Source organism: Trachypithecus francoisi, unplaced genomic scaffold (genome assembly GCF_009764315.1).
Source record: "Trachypithecus francoisi isolate TF-2019V2 unplaced genomic scaffold, Tfra_2.0 Lachesis_group17, whole genome shotgun sequence".
In the NCBI taxonomy this organism is placed as follows: domain Eukaryota; kingdom Metazoa; phylum Chordata; class Mammalia; order Primates; family Cercopithecidae; genus Trachypithecus; species Trachypithecus francoisi.
This window is the reverse complement of record NW_022681462.1, coordinates 74,753,926-74,772,714: the sequence shown is the minus strand read 5'-3', so window position 1 is coordinate 74,772,714 and position 18,789 is coordinate 74,753,926. Positions and strand designations below refer to the sequence as shown.

Genomic DNA, 18,789 nt, shown 5'->3' with positions numbered 1-18,789 from the left:
CCTGCTAATACAACATCCATTCTCAGCTCATGGATCAAGAAGTAATTCCAACTTTCAAGTTTTATTATTTAAGAGACACATTTTGTAAGGCTATAGCTACCATAGATAGTGATTCCTCTGATGGATGTGACCAGAGTAAATTGAAAGGAGCAGAATAAATTGAAATCCCTCTGGAAAGGATTCACTTTTCTAAGTGCCATTAAGAACATTCGTGATTCATGGGAGGAGGTCCAATTACTGACATTAATAGGAGTTTGAAAGAAGTTTACCCCAACCCTCATGGACAACTTTGAGGGGTTTAAGATTTCAGTGGAGGGGGCTGGGCATGGTAGCTCACGCCTGTAATCCCAGCACTTTGGGAGGCCGAGGTGGACAGATCACCTGAGGTCGGGAATTCGAGACCAGCCTGACCAACATGGTGAAACCCTGTCTCTACTAAAAATACAAAAATTAGCCTGGTGTGGTGGTGGGCACCTGTAGTCCCAGCTACTCGGAAGGCTGATGTAGGACAATCACTTGAACCGGGAGGCGGAGGATGCAGTCAGCTGAGACTGTGCCATTGCACTCCAACCTGGGCAACAAGAGCGAAACTCCGTCTCAAAAAAAAAAAGAGATTTCAATGGAGGAAAACTTCTATGGCTGCTCACTCATTCTGGCGAGGCAAATGCTCAGGGTTTGAAGTCAGACAGACCTGGGTTTACATCCCCTCTTTGCTGCTCACTAGTTGCAGGCAGGCTAGTTAACCTCACAAAAAGTCATCTAGGGGTAATAATAGCATCTCCTTAGATCATTACTACGAGAATTAAATGAGTGTTTTGCACAGGTGTTAGCTTGTTATATATTAGTAACGTACTAACTATATAGATTAATAAATTCTACTTGGTATTATATATAATAATTATGATTACTTATATATGCCTTTCTACATGTTCCTCTTTTCTCCCAGAGAGATTGAGAGCAGAGATTTTCATCAAGTACTTCGATGAATCCCTAAATGCAATGCACATTGAACACAGGCACTATATATTTTTTCAGTTATTGATACTGATTTGTTTCATTCAGGAGTTTTAGAGGTTGCAAACTCTACTCTCTGATGCTTTAAAAATTTTTTGTTTCTTTTTATTTGTTACCAGCATGTAGCTAGCACAACTCTTGTAATTAACTGACTGTGACTGGGTGCTTATTCTGGCCCACACACAGTTCAAAGGGAAGAAAGAGGGAAGAACAAGAAGGGTAGAGAAAACACCCATGATTTTTAGACAAGTGTTGTAAGGAAAAAAGAGAAGGTATCAAAAAGGTGTATGTGTCCGGAAAAGAGATTGCACAAGGTAGAATTTACTGAGCTGGAGGAATATGGGAGAATGTTGCATACCAAGTCTCCTGAAAGGAAAGGAAGGCAGAGATGGGATGAGACGTGGTGTGTATTAGTGCTTCAAATTAACAGCAGATTTTGCGTTCCCAACTTGAGGCAGCTTGTGTGGAATTTGGCATAGGGCAAATGGACCCACAGCTTCAGAAGGGAGCTGCTGGCAGGGGAAGTTGTACTATCTGACAGTGCCTGTATGAGATTGGTACCTTTTGGGAATTTCTACCTAAGGCGGTGTCTCAGATAGACACAAAGACCCTTTGGGACCTCCCTGAGAAACAGAATAAGAAGTGCTCAGGCAAGACCACACTTCCCCCCTCTTCCTGTATCCTTGAAACCTTTCAGAGATTTGCTGTCAAATACTGGGTCCAGGACCAGAAAGTTAAAAAAGCAAGACTTGGGAAATAGTGACTGGTTTTGTTAATGGATGGTGAGGATTTTTTTTTTCTTTCTCTCTTAGTGTAAATGATTTGTTTTTTTCTCTTTGTGTAGATGATTGAAGTACTTAAGTGTCTTTGTAAGTCCAGTATCTCTTTTCTTATTTTATAAAGATCTCATTAAAAAATGAACTAATAAATATTTATTATAGAAACAGTAGATAAATGCTGATGAGCATAAAGAAGGAGGAAATACATGTGACCCCCAACTCCCAGAAATAATCACTATTAAAAATTTGATATATAATGTTTCAGATTTTTAACATATTCACATATTTTCTTAGAAAAATGGGATTGTACTGAATAAACTTTTGTAACTTGTATATCTCGGTATCGACCGAATATTTTTCCATGTTACTAATATGCTTCAACATGTTTTTTTTTTTTTTGAGATGGAGTCTCACTCTGTCACCCAGGCTGGAGTGCAGTGGCGTGATCTCGGCTCACTGCACCCTCTGCCTCCCAGGTTCAAGCGATTCTCCTGCCTCAGCCTCCTGAGTAGTTGGGACTACAGGTGCACACCACCATGCCAGGCTAATTTTTGTATTTTTAGTAGAGACAGGGTTTCACCATGTTGGCCAGGATGGTCTTGATCTCCTGACCTTGTGATCCACCTGCCTCAGCCTCCCAAAGTGCTGAGATTACAGGTGCGAACCACTGTACCCAGCCACTTCAACATTATTTTATAATTGCATAGTACTACATCTTATGAATATGTTCTAATTTTTTCAACTACTTCTGGCACATAGATTGTTTCTAGTATTTTCTTAGTATAAGTAATGCTGTGTGAAATATCCTTATACATATGCAATCTATATTCTTTTCTTGGGATATATTTCTAGAACAGGAACTGCTGAGTTAAAGGGTATTCACATTTTAAAAAGCTTTTGATACACATTACAAAATTATCTTCCTCCTATGTTGTACGGTTTATATTCTTGCTAGTAGAGTATGAAGGTGCCATTTTCCAAACCTCCTGCCAACATTGAGAATTTTCATTTTTTCATCTTTGTCAAGTTTATAGATAATAAATTGTATCTTATTGTTTAATTTATACTCCTTTTTTAGGGAAGCTGACTTTTTCATGAGTATATTGGTCATTATATTTCTTCCCTTGTGAACTATTTATTAATATCCAGTTGTTAATTGTAAATGCTATTTATATGTTAAGACTATTAACCCTTTACCATATGCATTTCACTTTTTAATCTCATTTTGTTATTTGTCAGTTAATTTTGATTACAGTTGGGTTATATTTTACTTTTATAAGTCTTACATTTTATGGTTTAAATATTGAACTTTTGTCTTTATAGTTCCTTCTGTTGTGATTGTGATTAAAACATTTTCAGGACAAAAGTATTTAATCATGATTAAAACAATTTTAAGATTATAAAACCAATCACGTGATTCTCTTCAAGTTTGTATGCGATTTTTTTTTTTTTTTTGACATGGAGTCTCATTCTGTCACCCAGGCTGAGTGCAGTGGCACGATCTTGACTCACTGCAACCTCCACCTCCCGGGCTCAAGCAATTCTCCTGTCTCAGCCTCCCGAGTAGCTGAGACTACAGGTATGGGCCACCACGCCCAGCTAGATTTTTATATTTTTGCTAAAGAAGGGGTTTTACCATGTTGGCCAGGCTGGTCTCAAATTCCTGACCTCAGATGATCTGCCCACCTCGGCCTCCCAAAGTGCTGGGATTACAGGCAGGAGCCACTGTCCTGGCTGTACATCATTTTTACGTTTAACTCTTTAGTCTACCATGCTTACTTTGTGTATGGCATGAAGTAATGATTGCATCTTTTTTTTTTTGAGACGGAGTCTCGCTCTGTCGCCCAGGCTGGAGTGCAGTGGCCGGATCTCAGCTCACTGCAAGCTCCGCCTCCCGGGTTCACGCCATTCTCCTGCCTCAGCCTCCCGAGTAGCTGGGACTACAGGCGCCCGCCACCACGCCCGGCTAGTTTTTTGTATTTTTTTAGTAGAGACGGGGTTTCACTGTGTTAGCCAGGATGGTCTCGATCTCCTGACCTTGTGATCCGCCCGTCTCGGCCTCCCAAAGTGCTGGGATTACAGGCTTGAGCCACCGCGCCCGGCCTGATTGCATCTTTATTTTTCCTAATAGTTAATGATTTAACCTGTTACTGAATAGTTCATTGTTTTCCCACTGGGTTTAAAAACTGTATTTAACAAATACAATAAACATTTTACTGTAGTACTTCTATGCGTATTTCTGGGCTTTCGGCTCTGTTCCACTGCTCTACTTCTTTTGGCACCAGTACCAAACTTTAAATTCTTGTTATTTTTAGCCTATTTAGTACCTAATAGCTCCCTCAGGGTTCTTTTCTAAAATTTTCTTTACCATTCTCAGTTTTTTATTCTTTAAAATAAACTTTAGGATTTTTGACCTGTCTGGAAAATTTCTTTGGGATTTTAAGCAAAATTTGATTATGTTTATAAATTAATTTGAGGGAGAATTAATATATTTACAATGTTAAGCTTTCCAATACAGAAAAATTTTCCAATACAGAAAAATGTATCAAACTGTTTTTAATTTTCTCAGTAAAGTTACATTTTTATATAGGTTATTCACTTTTTTTATTCCTAGAAATGTTATTTTTGTTGTTGCTATTATCAATAATACAATAACTAAGAATTTTTTTTTTTTTTTTTGAGACAGAGTCTCGCTCTGTCACCCAGACTGGAGTGCAGTGGCACGATCTCAGCTCACTGCAAGCTCTGCCTCCCGGGCTCACACCATTCTCCTGCCTCAACCTCCCGAGTAGCTGGGACTACAGGCGCCCACCACCACACCCAGCTAATTTTTTTGTATTTTTAGTAGAGACGGGGTTTCACCATGTTAGCCAGGATGGTCTTGATCTTCTGACCTCGTGATCCGCCCTCCTCAGCCTCCCGAAGTGCTGGGATTACAGGCATGAGCCACTGCACCTGGCCAAAAATTATTTTCTATTATATTTTCTAAGTTTTTGTGGGTTATATAGAAAATTTCATATATTTCCATATAATTGTTCTGTCGCCAGAACAATTAATTTTGTATACTTATTTTATATATATTTTTGTATATTTATTTGTAACTGTTCACCTCACTTTTTAATTATGTAGAAGCAAATTTAGTTTGTTCTATTGAGAAAATGAATATTAATCTGCAGGTTGAATATTTTTGCCTCCATTTTTCTCATAAAATTCTTCTTTCGTTTCTTTCTCTTGCCTGGTTGCAGTGGCTCAAATGTCTAGAACAGTGCTAAATGGATGGTAGTGACAATGAGCATGCTTTTCTTGTTTTTGATTTTAACATTAATACTTCTAGTATTTTACCATTAAGTATGATGCCTGTGTTTGATTTGAGATTTGAATTAACATGAGTGTCATGTTAAGAATCAGTCTTTTAATTTTGTTTTATTAATAAAAAATTGATATTGAATTTTATCAAATGACTTTTCAAGATTATTGTGGCAGTTGAAAAGTTTTTCTCTGTTGCCCAGTCTGGAGTGCAGTGGTGTGATCGTAGCTCCCTGCAACTTTGAACCCCTGGGCTCAAGTGATCCTCCTGCCTCAGCCTCCCAGGTTGGTAGGACTATAGGCATCTGCCATCACACTGGGCTATTTTTTTTTTTTTTTTAATTGTAGAGATGGGGTCTCACTATGTTGCCCCTGCTGATCTCGAACTCCTGGCTTCAAGTGATCCTGCCACCTTGGCCTCCCAAAGCACTGGGGTTACAGGGGTGAGCCACTATTCCCAGCCTTACTTTTTACATCTTTAGGGTAACCTATGTTTACATATGAAGTTAGTCTGTACTTTTCTTTATTATGCTTTATCAGTTTTTTTTTAAAGTCAGGGTGGGCTGGACGCGGTGGCTCAAGCCTGTAATCCCAGCACTTTGGGAGGCCGAGACGGGCGGATCACGAGGTCAGGAGATCAAGACCATCCTGGCTAACATGGTGAAACCCCATCTCTACTAAAAAATACAAAAAACTAGCCAGGCGAGGTGGCGGCCGCCTGTAGTCCCAGCTACTCGGGAGGCTGAGGCAGGAGAATGGCGTGAACCCAGGAGGGGGAGCTTGCAGTGAGCTGAGATCCGGCCACTGCACTCCAGCCCAGGTAACAGAGCGAGACTCCGTCTCTAAAAAAAAAAAAAAAAAAAGTCAGGGTGTTATGTTAGCTTTCTGTTACTTTTGTCCACTTGAACACTTCATGTACCATGGGAATTAATTGTGCTTCAAGCTCAGAGAGAACTTGATTGTGTAAGTAATCTAACTAAAAGCTTTTTTTGGAAATAATTTCTTATTAACTTTCACATTTTTCTATGGTTACTGATCTGTTGTTTTTTGACTTCTTCCTGGGTCAGTTTGCTTCTAATTATCATTTTGGCTGTGTCTCCTAATATTTGATATGTGGTATTCTCATCACTGAAACCTTCTAAGCATTCATTCTGTAATTGTGTTTTTAATTTATTCTCCAATCAATGATTTTTTTTTTTTTTTTTTAAGAACGCTGAAGTTTCCCCAAGAGCTTGGGGTCTTTTTGACTTACACTTTTGTAATTAATGCATAGTTTTATTACAGTGTGATCATAGAATATGGTCTGACAATTTCTTTTGGAAAGAAATTACTTACAATTTTTTTTGGTAGCCTAATATAAAATCAAGTTTTACAAACTTTTCTTATATTTTTTTCTTAATGGGCTAGACAAAAGATCCTTCTCTTTAATTATTCATGTATCCATTGAGGATTGTTTCCACCATGTGTCTCATACATGCCAGGCATTGTATTAGGCATTGCAGGATATAAAATGAATTAGTCATAAGCTTTGTCTTAGGTTGATAAAGTTTGGATGGAACATAGACACATGTAGACCTAATTCTAATACAAAAAGAAATGCAACCGCAGCGAAATGTACAAAAGCAGCAGGCAGCTAGAGTGGGAGTCAAGCCCTGTCGTAGGTTCTGAGAATACAAACTTGCCTACAATGGCCCTGAGAGGCTTTCAGTCCTAGCGTGTAAAACATACATTGAGAGCAGAGACAGGCTTTTTGGAGGCAAGGTGATTAATTAGGAAATCACCGCAGACCTTCAGTAATAAATCAGAACATATGAGGGACGGTAAGAGTACAAGATGAGAACAGAGGATTTTCACACTTAAGGGACGGATAGCAGAAGAGAAGTCCAGACCGGAGGATGAAGGAGGTAGTAGTAAAATTTTATAGACGCTATGCGAGAGTTTTTCAAGGGGTGCTTGGTCAGTTGGGACAAACAGAGCCAAAAGGTCAAGTAAGATGACTCACACCTGTAATCCCAGCACTTTGGGAGGCTGAGGCAGGCAGATCATGAGGTCAGGTGTTCGAGACCATCCTGGCCAACATGGTGAAACCCTGTCTCTACTAAAAACATGAAAATTAGCCGGGCCTGGTGGCACGTGCCTGTAGTCCCAGCTACTCGGGGGGCTGAGGCAGAAGAATAGCTTGAACCTGGGAGGCGGAGGTTGCAGTGAGCTGAGATCATACCACTGCACTCCAGCCTGGGTGACACAGCAAGACTCCGTCTCAAAAAAATAAAAAGAAAAAAAAAAATTTAAAAAGTTTCAGTTACCTTTGGTCTTTGGGGACTTGGAAAGAGCAGTTTCAGTGAAGTGGGGGAAAAAGCCAAGCCACAAGCAGGTTGAGACTAAATGGGATGTGAGATGGTGGAGACAAGTATTTTTTCAGGAGCTTAGTTGTGGAGGGAATGCAGGAGTTAGGGCGGTAATTAAAGGAGCAAGGCTGGCTGGGTGCGGTGGCTCACGCCTGTAATCCCAGCACTTTGGGAGGTCAAGGCAGGTGGATCACGAGGTCAGGAGATCAAGACCATCCTGACTAACATGGTGAAACCTCGTCTCTACTAAAAATACAAAAAATGTAGCTGGGCGTGGTGGCGGATGCCTGTAGTCCCAGCTACTCGGGAGGCTAAGGCAGGAGAATGGCGTGAACCCGGGCAGTGGAGCTTGCAGTGAGCTGAGTTTGCGCCACTGTACTCCAGCCTGGGCGACAGAGCGAGACTCCATCTGGAAAAAAAAAAAAAAAAGAGCAAAAATCAGAAAGACTGTTGTTGGGACATAAAGACAATGTGAGAACGTGAGCGTGTTTAGCTAATGAGGAGTGCGTGCTGAGAGCAAGGGAAGGCATGGTTGTTGTTGAGAGTCCTAAGCAGGTGGGAGACACATGGTGAGACACAAAGCCCAGGTGGGAGGTGGCCTCTTGACAGGAATAGGGCACCTCTTCTTGAGTCGAAGGCAATGCTTGGAACTGGTAGGGAGTGTGGGCAGAAAGATGGGATCTCCTCCATTTCTTTGCAAGGCTGTGTCATTGTAGAACCTTTAGTCACAGTCCTGGACTCTGACTGAAAGGGTCCTGGGTCTTGGCCTCTATGTTAACAGTTTGCTTCATAGGGAAGATTTAGGATTCATCCCTTTCTCTCCTGCTATAGAACTAGAAAAGAATCTCTACACCAGTGGTCCCTAATGTGTTTGGCTCCAGTTTTGTGGAAGACAGTTTTTCCACGGACTGGGAGTGGGGGGATGGGGATGGGTTCAGGATGAAACTTTTCCCCCTCAGATCATCAGGCATTAGACTCTCATAAGGAGCATGCAGTGTAGATCCGTCGCATGCACAGTTCACAATAGGGTTCATGCTCCTATGGGAATCTATTGCCACAGCTGATCTGACAGGAGGCGGAGCACAGATGGTCGTGCTCACTTGCCTGCTGCTCACCTCCTGCTGTGCAGCCTGGCCTCTAAGAGACCACAGGTAGGTACCTATCCATGGCATGGGGGCTGGGGACTGCTGCTTTACACTTATGATATAGTTTGGATGTTGTGCCTACCCAAATCTCATGTTGAGATGTAATCTCCAGGGTGGAGGTGGGGCCTGGTGGGAGGTGATTGGATCATAGGGACAGATTTCTCATGAATGGTTTGGTACCATCCTCTTAGTGCTGTTCTTATGATAGCAAGTGAGTTTCTTTTCTCTTCTTTTCTTTTCTTTCTTTTCTTTCTTTCCTTCTCTTCCTTCCTTCCCTTCCTTCTTTCTTTCTCTCTTTCTCTCTTTCTTTCTTTTTCTGTCTCACTCTGTTGCCCAGGCTGGAGTGCAGTGCATTGGTGCGCTCTTGATCTTGGCTCACTGCAACCTCTGCCTCCCAGGCTCAAGCATGCCACCATGCCCGGCTAATTTTTATATTTTTAGTAGAGACAGGTTTTTGCCATGTTGGCCAGGCTGGTCTCGAACTCCTGACCTCAGGTGATTCACCCTTCTCGGCCTCCCAAAGTGCTGGGATTATAGGCACGAGCCACCACGTCCAGCCGATAGTGAGTGAGTTCTGGTAAGCGCTGGTCATTTAAAAGTGCCCCCTCTCTGTCTTGCTCCTGCTGTGGCCATGTGACTCATCTGCTCCTGCTTTGCCTTCCACCATGATTGTCAGTTTCATGAGGCCTCCCCAGAAGCCGACCAGATGCCAGTATCATGCTTCCTGCATAGCCTGCAGAACTGCGAGCCAATTAAACCTCTTTTCTTTATAAATTACCCAGTCTCAGGTATTTATAGCAATGCAAGAATGGACTAATACAACTTACCTTTCCTGAGGCTATTGTCTCTGCTGGGCATTGAGGAGTTTCTAGCAGTCTCTCTTTCTTTAACTATGTGGCATGCAGTGAATCATCAGAATAATTAATCCAGTCAATTGTAAACAAAGTGATGGATGGATGCCATCAGATCACAAAAGTTCCTATTACCGTAAATACAAGGGGATAAGTAAATCAAAATAATGTTTCAAATCCTCAGTAGGCCTCTTTTTCTGTTTCTAATTGAAGATTGTCACATCAACACATAAACAAAAATGCCTGTGAAGGAAATGTGTATTTTAGTGCACTGCATTTTTATATCTGAAGTTTATTTCTATTCCTAACTTTAAATGCTGAGAAAGGGATTTGTTTTGGTGCTTACAAAATTTTCCCATTTGCTCTTTGGGCTCTCACAAGTTGACAACAAATTACTGAGACCGAGGGTTTTTGTCTTTTTCTGTTATTCTAGAAAACACCGTATCCTCTGTATGGAGGGAAATTTCTGGTTTGATTAACACTGTAAATTATTATGAGACAAAGCCTAAAAGATTACTCACACAGGCTCTTACATTGAGTAAGATATTATGTATTAAAAATCAGGGTTAATAATTTAACAGGCCCGTTATGGTTCAGAAATCCCCTGGGGGACTTCAACCATCTTTTCTGGATGTTCAGTTTGCCAAATAGGCTGCCTCTATGTCATATCCCTACCTGAAGGGCGGGCTCAGACACTGGGGGAAGTGTCACCCTTACTATACCAAGAAGTCAGACATCCAAGCTCAGACACTATGCAAAGTCAGATACTTCAAGGGCTTTCCTTGGAAGGGAGGATGAAAAGGGAAGGGTAGGAACATCAGCTCAGGTGAGACATATGAATTCAACGAACCATCAGGGATGGTTTGCCATGTTTGCGAGCAGCACAGAAAATGGCAGTTGGCTCCAAGTTCCCAGCACACCAAAGGGGGCAGCAGTGCGTCTGTAAAGTGCGTTGTCGACTTGGTGATAATTTCTGTTTGCATTCACACTCGCTGATAATCTCAACTGCTCGAGGCAATTCAACAGATAACAATGCGGAAGTTTGGTCTAAAGCCACCTGAAATCACTTCCACGAGCTCGTCAGATAAAGCTGCCTTTGATAGTCTTCATTAACCCCTCCCATATTTGCCCCTCAGAGTCCCTTGGCTTAGCAGCCCAGCCTTTGAAGTCCAACCTAAGCATTCTTAGATGATGAGTGAGGGTCTGCCTTCCCCAGCACCAGCCACTTAGTCAGGCTTGTGGCTGGTCTAACAAACTGGAACCTGGAATTCTGAGAAAACGAAACCAAACAGTTGTACTCCGGGGTTAACACAGAGTAACTTCCACCTGCTGTGTGAGTTGGTGATCCTTTCTCTTGCTGTTGGAGAGCCCCAGTGAAAACTTCAGTGAAATGAGAGAGCATGGAGCCTGCCAGTCGCCCGCCCTGCACACACACACACGCAAACACATTTAACTTTCCACTTGCAGTGTGACCTGCCCTCCAGTGTGACTTATCAGCTGTTTGGCTTTTGTCGCTAAAGGAAAACAAATTGTGGAATGTCCTGCTCTGCATGCTTATGAGATGGCCGAGCTAACTTAGGGGTTATGAGGTGGTTTGCAAGTGAGGAGAATAATGATCTTCAGTTTCTGACCTCCTGGCACGGTGGCGGGCGGTATTTATCAGGAGGTACATGTGACTGGTTAAGACTCAGAGCCCCAGCCTGAAGGAAACAGCTGCTCTCGGCGTGCTCCGGCACTTGGCAGCTGGACAGGCAGAGTGCTGATGTGAAAAATACCACCATGACAAAACCACCCCAGTAAGTAACTGGAGAACTTTCCTCTCTCTCTCTCTCTTTCATTCTCTCTCCGTGTGTGTGTGTGTGTGTGTGGTGTGTGTGTGTGTATGTGTGTGTGTTGCAAGCCACCAAAAACTTATTATTTTTATTGTGGTTTCCCTCTGGCACGATAGGAGGAGATATTTTATTTGTACCTGTTAACAGCCATTGGTGTTTTCACAGCCCTTCTTTAGAACCTGTTATTTTCGGCAATGGTGTTTTGTAACTTTGAGGATGAACGGGGCATGTGGCTTCACTCCTGTCTAGGAAACAGCGAGTTTGTTTCCCAGTGTTCAGGATTTTGCTGGTCCATGGTGTTTAGGTTCAAAGCCAAGATTCAGGTTAAGAAGTGGAGACTTCATTGAAGTGAGTTGATGACTAGATTTGATTTTAATCTGTTTCTACCACTGAAACCTGAAAACATACTCGTTTAAAATAACTTGTGAATTTGTTGTATGGCTGACTTGGCTTTTCCTATGCAATTTTTGAGAATATCTCATTTAACTGTGTAGAACTGTCTGCAGTATAGAAGATTGACACAATAATATTTAGATTCACATTAGAAATCATATTTAGATTTCTTGCATGGTTTCCAACTAATTGAAAGCTGTATTTTAGAGCTACTTTCCCCACCCCCCACCTGCAACAAGCTAATCCACCTTCATTACTTTAAAATGTTCAGTTGCCCCAGGTCTTCCTTATTTTAGTGTTTTCGTGATGCTCGAGCTGTTTCTTCCTTGTTTATGACCTGGCTGGGAAAGTGCTGCCTGCGGCTGATGATTAACTCTGGGAGGCCTGGCATCCAAATTACGGAGAGGACCGGCTCTTTCTCAGGTTCATTCAGCAGTAATGGCGCTTGCTCTTGGGAGAGCAGCAAAGCAGGCACCATGCTGGAACTGAGCTGTTGTTCAGTGACTTTTGTCCTTCCTTGGTAGTCACCAGACAGAATGCTTCAGAGGAAAGGCAAAAGGGGAAAAGAGAGAGGGCAGAGCTCTAAACTGATGACGTAAACCTCTGAAAGTGACAGGTCTTTGAATCAGAGGCTGCAGGGAGATAACCAAACAGGTTCCTGTTTCTGGAGATTGCATGGACCTTGAGGAGGGTGGGCAGAGAGGGGCTGTTTTTATTTGAAGTCTCACCAAATAGTTGTTTTGCTTGTGATAAGCCTAGGACAACCTGGAGTGCGCTTGTTTCCTCGTGTGACAAATGGATTCTCAAACAGGCTCAAGTTATACGATTTTCTTTCACCCTCTGCCCCCTGCCATGAGGATACACTATTCTCTCTCCACCTTTACCACCCCTTGTTGTTTGTGGAGAATGGATTAAAATTGACCCAGGGCACGCCACTTCTGTGGTCGAGTTTCCCTCAACACAATGGGTCTTGGGTACCACACCAACCAATGTTCTCTGATGGAAGCACTTTCAGATGCCCTGTCTAAACAAATGGCTAGCCTGACATTGAGAAGTTCTCCACCTTCTTTTCCTTAAAATGTAGAAGAATCCACAAAACCTAGAGTGGCCAATGAGGAAAAATAGTCCCAACTTCTTCTCTGTTCCTCGGTATGGGGCATTTGTGTGAGGTCCTTGGGTCAGCCGGTGGCCATGTGGTCTGTGACTTCCCTGTCTGACTGCTGGGGGTGGGGGGGTCCTCCTGAGTCATTCTTTAGGGGGTTTGTTCCTGGTATAGTTTCATTTTTTCCACAGGTTGATAGTGGAAGAGAACCCTCGGGTGAAATTGTGTCTCTGGAATCATTGAGCCTCCCATAATAAAATGGAAGGTCTAAATGGGAGCAGTTGAATTATCCGACTGCTATATTTTTGAGAGCCAACAGACTCTTTTGAAAAACCCATGATACCCTGACTTTTCAAAATATTAATGGCAAAATAATAAAAAATAATGATTTTACTTGCAGATAGCACATCCATTGACTCAAAGACTTTTTGACCTGGATAGGAATGACAGAATGTGCAATTTAACTCTTTCATTTCAAAGATGAGGAAACTGTAGCAAATTTATTGAAGTCACAGTGCAGAGCCAGAAGAGAGAGCTCAAGGCTTCTACGACTATTACCATCATAATTTCAATGCTAATAACAATCCCTTACGTTTATTGTGCACCTACTATGCCAAATGATGTGCTAAACAAGTGTATTTATTTTCATAGTTTCCTCACAATAACTCTATGTGCTATATATTATTATTCCAGTTTTATAGATAGGAAACCGAGGTTCAGAAACCCCTTAGTTCCTTGACCATAGGTAACACAGACAGGAGGGACACCTGGATCTGACTGTAGAACCTGTACACATTAAAAAATAAAAGTGGAATCCCACACATTTAAATTTAAAAACTCATAACATGCAAATGAGAGTATTTCCAGCACAATATGATTACACACAAATGTGTGTTATGGCCTCTTCGAGTTCTCCATGACAGGAAGGGCTAGGTTTCCCCCTGGGACAGTCCAAGCCCATGCTCGATAGGACTGTCTATAGGACAGTCCAAGCCCAAGCTCAAAACATGGCTGGTGGCATGTTTTTCTCTTTGAAAATAGTTCAGTGACAGTCCTGATGTTGGTAAGAACAGCAGCTGGGAACTTTGTTATTAACCTCCAGCACACGGCTCCCATGCCCCTTCTGGCCTTTCCCTCCATTTTTCCTGTCACTCCTTTCCTTTGGAGGACAGCCACTCCGCCCATGCCCCACCTAAATGGCTGGCTTAGTGTTGATAAAGCTATTATCAGACCCGTTCCCTGTGCTCAGCCTGGAAGGTTGGTTGTCTGAGTAGGTCGTTGATGAATAGAAACTATGTACTCTGCCACTCTGCTCTGTTTTTTTGAGCTGTGGGTGTAGGGGGTGGGTCACAGGGCAGGGGACTAGCTGGCAGGGGGGAGGGAGGAGAGGTGTGCTCTTCTCCGCTGCCTGCACCTGCCATTTACCCTGAGTCACACTTCTCCGCACACCAGTTGCATATCTAAAATTCTGGCGGTCTCATGGGTGGGCCACGAACCTGTGGATTTTCTGGGTCATCAGACATGCAGAGCCCTTAAGAAACCTGCCTCCTCCTGAATCCTTTTAAAAATGTCGCTTGCTGCCCACATTCCTCCACTTTAGGTTAAGTGTCAAAATTAGGGTTGGAGATAATGGGAAAGAGCACCAGGTAGTGCCTAATCAACAGGGGACCTTCGATTAATCAGGAGGAAAATCAAGCAAGTGTGCCATGTGTGAATATCTCTGAGAAAGTTATCAATGTTTCTGCAAGGTCGTTCTGACAAGATTGTACATTTTGAAGATCAAGCTATTTATAGCATGAAAGAGGAATTTTTAATCTTTAATCCCACCTGCCTGCTGCCTCTAAAACTAAGCCCAACCCAGTAGTAGTCAGCGATGTGGTTTGCTAGGCCACAACCCCTGGGAATTGCCCCCAGTCCTTGCTAGGAATTCCTCATTTCCATAGAAATTGGTATTGTACAGGGGTGTCATGGGGTACACTTGAAGTGGACTCAGAATCACGACAGAGTCCACAAGTCATACTCTGGAGCTCATTTGAAAGAAAATAAAATGCTTGATGTGCTTTGGGGGGCCTTTGACGATAAGGAAACAATCCGGGGATACCATGCCTATTTTATTTCTTCATTTTTGCCCGATTGTGTGTTTCAAAGACATCTGCTTCCAAAAAATTAACTTTCTTGAATCTTCCTTTCCTTTGATATTGATTTCTCACTAACAGTCCCTGGAGTTAACAGATCCAGTGTCATGTTCCCACTGCTCTATGGGATTTGAAGTCTTTGGATTTTTTTTGCTGTTTCAAGTGATTATTATAGCTTCAGAGTCTGTAGTGTGTAAAGTCACTGTGCTTTGATCTTTGAATGCATCTTTGGTATTGAGAAGATGAACCCCTGCATTTATATATACTGGCATAAGGCACTTTCTTGCACCTTAACATAATCCCATGAAAGAGGGAGGGTATCATCACCATTGTTTTCCAAGAGGAAACAGAGGACGAGAGAAAATGAGTGACTTGTCTATGGTCATGGGAAAAGTAACTGTCAGAGCTCAACTATATCTCCTGTCTCCTGACTCCAAGTGCCAGGCTTTTTCTGTTAGTTATGCCGTCTTTCAGAGAAAGACCAATTTCAACTATTTCATGACCATGCACTTATATAATCTGTGGAGTTATCTTTGGTGATAAAAAGTTGTGTAATTTGTATTCTCTTCTGATAGGCAAAGAGTGAATGGATGACTGATTTGCGACATGCCACTCATGATATTTCCAAAGCCTATGGACATTTGACTTTGGAAACAGGGTCAGCTTAGTCTGCAGACACAGTATTTGCTTAGGGTAATTTTTTTTGTTTGTTTTTTTTAGACGGAGTCCCACTCTGTCGCCCAAGCTAGAGGGCAGTGGGACGATCTTGGCTTACTGCAGGTATAGTAAGGGTGACACTTCCCCAATCAGTGTCTGAGCCCGCCCTTCAGGTAGGGATATGACATAGAGGCAGCCTATTTGGCAAAGTGAACATCCAGAAAAGATGGTTGAAGTCCCCCAGGGGATTTCTGAACCATAACGAGCCTGTTAAACTATGACCTCAGGTGATCCACCCGCCTTGGCTTCCCAAAGTGCTGGGATTATAGGCGTGAGCCACTGTGCCTGGCTAGCTTAGGGTACTATTTTTAAAGGAACTTAGTGATCATTTTTTTCTGTCTTGAAGACTCATGTGGTCAAGTTGGAGTTATACCAACTATGGCATGATGTAACATTCAGCTTTGAGAGACAATTTGGTTGTTTCCTGTGATATGAAAACTGCAGTCTGCTCTTCAGTGTGCACGCTCCTTGTCCAACAAAACCATCAGCATTCTTGAAAGTTCTGCCTGGGTACAGCACCTTTATTCCTGTGGAGGTATAATACACTCTAAACACCATGAATAGTGTCCATTGTGATCATTTCCCTCTGCATGATTATCTGCCCACAACTGAGAGAGTCTTAAGTTGCTTGAATAATGGAGATGCTTCACTATCTGTCAGTTTCCCAATATGGCCATTCAGTTCATTGTATGACAGCATCATCAGAATGTTGGCAAGGTCATGAAAATGGCAGTGCATGTTGCCTGATGATTTTACAGTGCATGTTGTAATGGCCAGGGCTTAGAGGTGGGGAAAAACATGTGGACAGCTTTGTGACAAGAGTCTCTATTATAGAGTTTCTTTCTAAAGTAACTTTTTCTGAGTATGAATGTGAAAGGTAGCCTTCTTTGAATTAAAAAATACCCTGAAAAACGTTTAATGTCTGAGCTGACTCAAAGAGCATTTTTCTTTAGTGATTACGGTAATAATCAGAATTTTCTTCACCTTTCAAGAGAATAAAAGGGAACAACTATGATTTAAAAAAAAAAGAACATGAAATAGTAAGTTGGAAGTATACTTTCCTGGATTATAGTCTGTAGAATGTGGGGTAATAGAAACCTTGATGCCCCTATTGTAAATGGGGAATTCAACTCAATGTATAAATGATTTCTGTGGTTGTAGATATCCCATCTTTTAAGTTTCTATTTGAATAGATTGGTAATTTTATTTTCTGAAGTCTTCTCTATTTGTCAAATGCTGCCTTATCTTTGCTGGTTTAGGTGGTTTGATCTCCACCCCACAGTAGGTTCTAAGCCCCTTGGAAAGATCATTATGCCATTGATTTGCTAAAGTATTGTAAGTGTTCTCAGAGTTTCAACTTGTGTTCTCAGAGTTTCAACTCTTAATATGTTCCAAGTGCAACTTTGGCAGAAAACTAGTAATGTGGGGAAAATAATATGGAAAAAAATTAAATTCATATCTAATCCCAGAAGCATGTTTTAGCCACTATTTATTTATTTATTTTTATTTTTTGAGACAGATTCTCACTCTGTCACCCAGGCAGGATTGCAGTGGCACAATCTTAGCTCACTGCCACCTCCATCTCCCAGGTTCAAGCGATTCTCCTGCCTCAGCCTCCTGAGTAGCTGCGACTATAGGCACGTACCACCACGCCTGGCTAATTTTTGTATTTTTAGTAGAGACGGGGTTTTGCCATGTTGACCAGGCTGGTCTTGAATTCCTGACCTCAAGTGATCCGCCCGCCTTGGCCTCCCAAAGTGCTGGGATTACAGGTGTGAGCCACTGCGCCCGGCCTAGTCACTACTTTGCTGTTGAATCATTTCAAAAATCACAGACCACTGCATTTGATTGTGTGTATGCAGTTTTAATTGCTTATCCTTTTCCCATCTGGGGTGTTTGTACTATGCTAGAGACCTTAATAGTTAATGAATTGACCAAAAGGAGTAGCGACAAGCTATGGAAGAACTCAGGCAAAGAGGTGATCAATCTGTGATGGAATCGGACTCCATTTAAAAAAAAAAAAAGAAAAAATTTGGCTTAGTCACTTCTCTGTTTTGTTTTGAGAAAGTAAAAATTTCCCCTCCATCCAGCAATTCAAATTTGGCTGAACCAAGTTTCCTTGGAGTCTTTTACATAAATTAACTTTGGGAAGACACCAGGAGGAATTCTTGCCTAGGAACGTGCACAGGTGGGTTGGTTTTACAGAACTCCCTAGACCTGGAATGAAACGAGTAAAGAAGAAATGTCCTTTTCTGGCCACACTCTAACAACTTGCTTGTGACTATCAGGGATGAATCTCTTAAAGTCTCAAGTTAATATAGATTTCTGGAGCTCATAAACTACTCAAGAATTTTTAAACAGTTTTAAATAAGAATTGGGTATAATCTCCATATTTGGTTCTGGAAAACTCATACCATGAGTTCAATTTGACTGAACTTTGAATTCTGCTCAGCTTTCATTTCTCTTTTTTAAAAGTAGAAAGTATTCCATTTATGCATGGAATGCTTGCCCTTCAAAATCATCTGAGTTGACAGGATGTTTTAGAGATCATTATTTTTTTATGGCAAGGACAGTGCACAGTCTGAATGGTGGTGCTGGAGATTTCTCTGTAATCCATTTCTCTCCCCAGTCACTCTTGATTCTGAAATGAATTCCTCTCTTTCTACTTTCCTTCTCTTGTAGGCATTTAAATTGTGTCTGCTATTGAGAGAGGAAATAAAGCAACATTTATTTTCACATCACTCAGAGGTAGACAGCATTAGCACTCTTGCAGAAGAGAAAAATAAATTTTAGAGAAGTCATATACTTTGTAGAAGGTCACAAGTCAGTGAGTAAAAGTCTAGTCCTAGTCTGCCTGGAAACAAAGTAGGTGCTTTTTTCATCCAATCACATTGTCTCTCACTATGTCTATGCTAAAGCTGATACCCTCGGCTCAGCTGGGTGCGGTGGCTCACGCCTATAATCCCAGCACTTTGGAAGGCTGAGGCGGGCGGATCACCTGAGGTCGGGAGTTTGAGACCAGCCTGACCAACAAGGAGAAACCCTGTCGCTACTAAAAATACAAAATTAGCTGGGTGTGGTGGTGCATGCCTATAATCCCAGCTACTAGGAGGCTGAGGCAGGAGAATCGCTTGAACCTGGGAGGCAGAGGTTGCGATGAGCCGAGA

At 42.0% G+C, this 18,789-nt stretch overlaps 1 protein-coding gene across 3 annotated transcripts in view; it reads left to right on the top strand.

Moving 5' to 3' along the window:
- The first annotated feature begins 10,758 nt into the window (after positions 1–10,758).
- Positions 10,759–18,789, top strand: part of RASGRP3 (RAS guanyl releasing protein 3) — a 112,539-nt gene continuing 104,508 nt past the window's right edge. Inside the window, exon 1 of one of the 3 annotated variants that reach the window (XM_033176063.1) lies at positions 10,759–11,239. The gene's annotated coding sequence lies outside the window, so the exon portion shown is untranslated. The remainder of the gene's footprint in view (positions 11,240–18,789) is intronic. The other 2 variants (XM_033176064.1, XM_033176065.1) reach the window with 2 other exon arrangements.